Genomic DNA, 6,393 nt, shown 5'->3' on the forward strand with positions numbered 1-6,393 from the left:
GTGATTGATAGGAGGATGGGAATCCAAATGAAACACCACTTGGAGGCAATTGCCTGGTAACCACTGAAACACCGTATGGATGTGAGTGGTAATTACCCAAAGTCCATCTGAACGAACATTTTATTGTTTGCAATCCTACAGTGGTATTGTTTAATGATGTTCCTCGGCTCACCTTGAATTATTCATTCTGTCTCGTATAAATCCGCTGACCACGTCCAGAAGCCAAACGCTGTGAGAGGAATAGGAACACGGAGATGAATCAGGCGAGGTCTCTGTTCTCAAAGCTGTTCACGGTGCAGAGGGAGAGCGAGGCAACAGACAGATGAGTTCTGAGCCGGTTTGGAAACTGCTGTCTCAGGGGTAGAAACAGAGCAGCGCAGGAGCGGAGGTAGCGAGGGGGTGGGGGGTGGAAGGTCTGCCTGGGAGTGGTCGGAGGAAGCTTCATTTGATCAAAGCGACATCTCAGCAGGATGGAAAGCGAGAGAGAAAGATGGAGGAGAGACCCCTGTGATGGGGCAGATTCTGCCAAGTAGCACCCGCACCCCCTGGTCTGTGCGCATTCTCCTTCCCTTCCTCTTCGGGAGAGGACCTCCTAGGTCCCCGCTGGGAATAGGACTACCCGGAAGTTTACGTTCCCCGCCTCCCTGGCAACGAGGTGTGGCCCTGTGACAACAAGAGGGGAGCCCAAGTGATGTGCACAACTTCCAGGTCATCTCCTGGAAGACAAAAGCCCTTGAACTAGAACGTAGAGGAGGAGGAGGAAGAGGAGGAGGAGGAGGAGGAGGAGGAGGAGGAGGAGGAGACAACGTCCACCCCGGGCAATGACAGCAGCTGGGAAACCGCAGGTCGGTAGGGCGGAAGGTTCCCTGGGAGCAGAGGTTCCTGTGGAGCCGAGCTGCCCACTGACTCAGGACCACGCACCTCTGTCTGTTCCATAAGAAAAGAATAAATGTCTTGTTTTAAATCCTTTGCTTTTTATTTATTTATTTTTTTAAATAGCTTAACGTGTTACCCAACTAATGCATCCTGGTAGAGGGTAAGACCTGGAATCTTGAAGAGATGAGCCATCACCGGTATGAAAATGATTGAAAGGGTGGTTTGGGAGCCGCATCGGGACTCAGGTCCCCACGAGGGTGTGAAATGATGCACAAGAGGGAGTCTGGGCCTGAGCAGTCAGGACAAATGTCCGTCAAACCTGGAATCTTAAACTCAGTCCCCTGGGAACCTGGAAGCCAACGAGTTTCTTCCTAAAACCTCTCCTCCTGGGGCACCTGGGTGGCTCAGTTGGTGAAGCGTCTGAGTCTTGATTTCGGCTCGGGTCATGATCTCACGGTTCACGGGCTCGAGCCCCACGTCGGGCTCCATGCCGACAGCGTGGAGCCTGCTTGGGATTCTCTCTCTCTTCTCCCTCTGCCCCTCCCCTGCTCTCACTCTCTCACAATAAATAAACTTAAAAAAACAAAAACCTCCCCTCTTGACAATCCAACACTCAACATCCTGCAGCATGAAGAGGGGAAGGAAGGTGGAAGGGGATGGGGAAGGGTCGCATGCCGGATGGATCTTTTTGATCTCTTTGGAACGAGGCTCCAGTGGCCCTGGGCTGAGGTTCTCGTAGTCTGCAGAAGCAGCTGCAAATCCAGACAAGAGCCCTGGAAGAAACATCTCTGGATTTTGGAGCACTGCCCACCCCTGCAGCCGTCTCCTCTCAGCTCCTGTCTCCCAAGAACAACCGGCTGCTTCTTTGCGGGATGGGGAAGAACGGGGTAAGTGGAACCGAGTGGACGTTGTGTGGTGGAAAAGGGCGTGGCCTGCACGAGACCCTTGTAAATGCCTCTTGGAGCTGTAGGCAAGGCTGTGTCCGCTATGTTAGTGGGAACAGGGATAATTAAATTTAATAATTAAAATTAATTAAATAATTAAATGGATTCTGGACACCAGACCTGCTCTGTCTGTCTCAGGAAAGCAAAAGACCACCCTTATCTAAAGGGGGCCGTCCAGCCAGGGAGAATGCTAGAGCCAAGGCATGTTATTTGCCTGACAGGTGTGTGTTAGCCACAAGCTGTCCCACAGCTACCATTCCCTCCAGGACCCTACCTCCCCATCTGCTGGCTAAACCGCCTTTTAATTTTTTTATGTTTTTTTTTTAAAGTTTATTTATTCATTTTGAGAGTAGGGGGAGAGACAGAGAGAGAGAGAGAGAGAGAGAGAGAGAGAGAGAGAATCCCAAGCAGGCTCCATGCTGCCGGCACAGAGCCCGACACGGGGCTCGAACTCACGAACCGCGAGATCACGACCTGAGCTGAAATCAAGAAGTCAGACGCTTAACCGACCGAGCCACCCAGGCGTCCCAAACTGCCTTTTAATAGCAACAGTGCTAAAGTTTCCTTCACACGTGTAGGTTTTCATGAAAACCCAACAAGGTCTGGGGAATGAAAGGAGTTTTGATTTAAATTCCCTGCCAGCTGTTACGAGATTTTCAACACATTCCCGACCGGTGCCTTTGACGTGCAAGTACAGGGACACTGTGCTGATTATGGGGCCTGATTTCTATTCTGAGAGAAACTGTTAATTCCTCCTTTCTGTTTCTTCCAGTACTTTTCCATTCCTGCACCAACTACCAGAGGCCAGCTTGCCCCTACCATCACACAGAAGCACTGGCCCAGTTGTGATCACCATAAAGAATTCACAATTCTTTCTGAGAATAAAACCCTGCTGGTATTTTTGTGAACGGTTTTTACGGTTGTCATGGCGGTGGCTCTGTTCGCAAAGGTGGTAGTGGCGATTCGATTGTTAGTGGCCGGCGGAGTGAGCAAGAACGACGCGGCGTGAACCGTGCTACCGGAGGGCCAGGGAGGGGGGGTGGTGGCGACAAGACGGTGGCAGAGGAAATGCTGCGACTGAAGAGGGGCGTTGGCACAGGTGGTGACGGTGGGGGCACGTGGGGAAGATGGCCCTGGCAATGACGGTGGCAGGGGGAGGGGTATCGGTTGTGTTAACGGACATGGTGGCAGCTGTGGGGGAGACTGCACGGCAGGAACGATGTGAGACCTTGGCCCTGAGAGCCAGAGGCTGATGATGGAGCCAGTTTGTTGGTGCAAGTGATGGTCGGTCACGAATGCAGAGATGGTGGCAAGTGTAGCAGGGGGGAGACACATAGGTGGTGATAGAGAAATGTACATGAAATATACACACGTCTATAAGCCTGTGTATGCCCGTCTGTGCGCACACACATGCATATAATGTTTCTCACACAGTTTTGTTCACCAAACTGTTTTAAGACTTCTCTTCTCAGGGGTGCCTGGGTGGCTCAGTCGGTGAAGCGTCCAGCTCTTGATTTCGGCTCAGGTCATGATCTCGTGGTTCATGAGTTCAAGCCCTGCATCTGGCTCCATACTCCCGACAACGCAGAGCCTGCTTGGGATTCTCAATCTCTCTCTCTCTGCCCCTCTCTTGCTCTCTCTCTCTCTCTCTCAAAATAAATAAGCTTAAAAAAAAAAAAAAAGATTTGTCTTCTCAGCCAAACTAAACCAGAGCAAAGAGCAGCTCGTCTTTCCTCAGAAAGACATTTCCCTGCATTAATTCATAAAAAAACAAAACACGTGACAAAACCACCCCAAACCCTGGATGCATCGTTGGCCAGAAGAGCTAACAAGCTAGTGTTTGTCAGGTACCATCTGTAGTGATGGACTTCCAGCCGGAGCCATTTTTTTCCTCAAAGATCTTGCAGAAAGACAGAGTGGTAGGGAGGGAGAAGAGACTGTCCTAGGCACGAAGATGGAGGGAATTGTGTTGGAGACCCCAAGGGTACGCCTAGGTTCAGCGATTGACTGAAAAGACCCGCAGACTCAGCAAACAGTTGTACTTCCTTTTCCTTTCCTTTCCTTTCCTTCCCTTCTTCTTTCTTTTCTTTCTTTCTCTTTCTTTCTTTCTGTCTTTCTTTCTTTCTTTCTTTCTTTCTTTCTTTCTTTCTTTCTTTCTTTTTTCTTTCTTTATTCTTTCTTTCTTTCTTTCTTTCTTTTTCTTTCTTTCTTTCTTTCTTTCTTTCTTTTTTCTTTCTTTTTTTCTTTCTTTCTTTTTTCTTTCTTTCTTTTTTCTTTCTTTCTTTCTTTCTTTCTTTCTTTCTTTCTTTCTTTCTTTCTTTCTTTCTTTCTTCCTTTCATTGCCAAATGATCCTTTACTGAAATATTTTCCTTCACTAGCTGAGCATTCCACGGCACCACTACTGATGTCATCTGTGATGTCACGAGGGGGGCGGCCATCAACGTTGCAGCCCACAGACTGGGCGGTGCCCCGGAACTCTTTAATGTTTCCAGAGAGTTCCCTGGCTAAAGATCAGTGCTGCCTCTGTTGGGCAATGTTGACAATCTCATCAAAAGCGGTATTTCCACTGCGCTTAGTGTTTTTCTGCTTCTTTCTGTCTCTCAGCGGTAACTTGAGGGGTTTGATAAACAGGGCAGAGGCAGAAGGAACCACTTCAATCCAAGCCGGCCTGTGCTGAATGGTCAGTTTCACCGTAATCCTCAGACCCTCCCAATCACCGGTTGCCTTGGCGATGTCATCACCAACCTTTTTTGGAGACAGAACCAGTGAGCCGATCGATCTTCAGAGCCAGGGCAGACGCAGCACCTACTTCACCACCAGTGCACGTCAGGTAAACAACTTTGATTTCATCGGGGTCGAACTCAGGTGGCATGGTGGAGGCGGCTGGTGTCGGATGAACCCAGATTCTGGACGACCCAAGACAGTTGCACCTTCACCTCCTCCAAGCCGAAGGCCAAAAGTGTACTCCCCTCGAGGATTTATTACACTGGCCAAAAAAAGAGAAAGCGCACGGTGCAAAGTCAAAAGGAAAATCCCTTGCAAGCCTCCAAGAGCCCTTTCCCAGTGGGGAGGCACAAGACATGCTTAATTTCTCCAGAGACAAGTAGGAGGCATGTGACAACACATGAGAAGTGCTGTCTTCCACGGACGCTCATTGGAAGTTCAGTCACCAACGTTGGTCACACAGGCATCCTCTGCCCGGCACATCCTGGAATTCCAGACTCCCAGAAAGAAAGCAGGTGTTCAGCATAAACCCAGTTCCTGTACAAACCAGTAAGGCACAATGAGCCATTCTTTCCTTTCTGGAAAGTTTCATATCCACGTAGAGACTGTTTACCAGCTATGTTCCAAGACACCAACGGAGGGTCAACGTTGCAAGCTATGTTTCTACAGATAGCATCTCATCTTTTCCGCATAGGAGTCCGTACAAGAGAGAAGCTGGTGGCAATGGCTGAGAACCGGCCTCAGACACAGAAGATTTGTCTCAAAAACCTCAGACGCTCTTTGCAGGCAAAAGTGCAGGTGCGGCAACACTGACCTTGACCTCGTTGGGTTCCTGGATAATTCCAAAGCCCCGGGGATACCTTATCTTTAGTCCAGGCAAGGACCTTCGCTGGTATCACTTTATATTTTTCCCTCAGCTCTGATTGACTTCTCCTCTCACTCCAACTCCCCCCACCAGCAGCTCCATACAGAAATGTGCCCAGAAGACGTCCGTAGTAAATCCACGCACCTGAACCTCTTTATCTGTAAAATGGATATTATAACACCTGCCTTGCTGACCTCATTTTGGTTTTGAAAAGGAAAAAGAACAACAAAAAAAGATGCCTTAAAAACACCCATCAGAAGCACCATGTAAGTATCAGCTACATTATTCATTGTGATTGCTTTTTGGCCAAAAATCGCTTCTAACATATTTGTTTTAGGTTTCTGTGCCGTCTTTTTCATCCCTCCTGACAAATATTGGAGCAGGAACGCTGGGTCCTCCTCTGTGGTGAGTTAAACTGTACCACTCAGAAAAGACAGACTCAACTCCCAGCCCTGGTACTTGTGAACGTGACCTTATTTGGAAATGAATACTTTCTGCGCAGATGTAAAAAAGATCAAATGAGATCATGCTGGATTGGGATGTGCCCGATTCTGGTGACTGATGTCCCCCTAATAGAGGAAATTCGGACAAAGAGGAGACACGCAGGGACAAAGTCACGGACGTTGGAGGAAGAGATCGAAGCGATGTATTGACAAGTCAAGGAACACCAGTGATCGCCAACAACCACCAGAAGAGAGGAAGAGGAAGGAAAGATCCTCCCCCAGAGCCTTTGGAGACAATGTAGCCTTCCCCAGATCTTGAGTTTAGACGTCTAACCTCCAAACTGTGAAAGAGTAAGTGTCTGTTGTCTTAAGCCTCCCCGTCTGTGTTAGTATGTTTCAGCCGTCCTAGAAGCTCACGATTCATTGCCAGCCCCACCACCATATCACTTAGCAGTTTTGGCCAAGATGCTTCAACAGGCCTTTGTATGCTATGCTCCAGCGGTCAGTCAGAGCACATATTAGCCTTGAGTCTGTGGGCTG

At 48.9% G+C, this 6,393-nt stretch overlaps 1 pseudogene; it reads right to left on the reverse strand.

Annotated features, from left to right (window-relative positions):
- Positions 1 to 2,835: 2,835 nt before the first annotated feature.
- On the reverse strand, positions 2,836 to 5,064 carry LOC122496002 (annotated as a pseudogene).
- Positions 5,065 to 6,393: the final 1,329 nt, after the last annotated feature.

This window comes from Prionailurus bengalensis, chromosome F2 (assembly GCF_016509475.1).
Source record: "Prionailurus bengalensis isolate Pbe53 chromosome F2, Fcat_Pben_1.1_paternal_pri, whole genome shotgun sequence".
In the NCBI taxonomy this organism is placed as follows: Eukaryota; Metazoa; Chordata; class Mammalia; order Carnivora; family Felidae; genus Prionailurus; species Prionailurus bengalensis.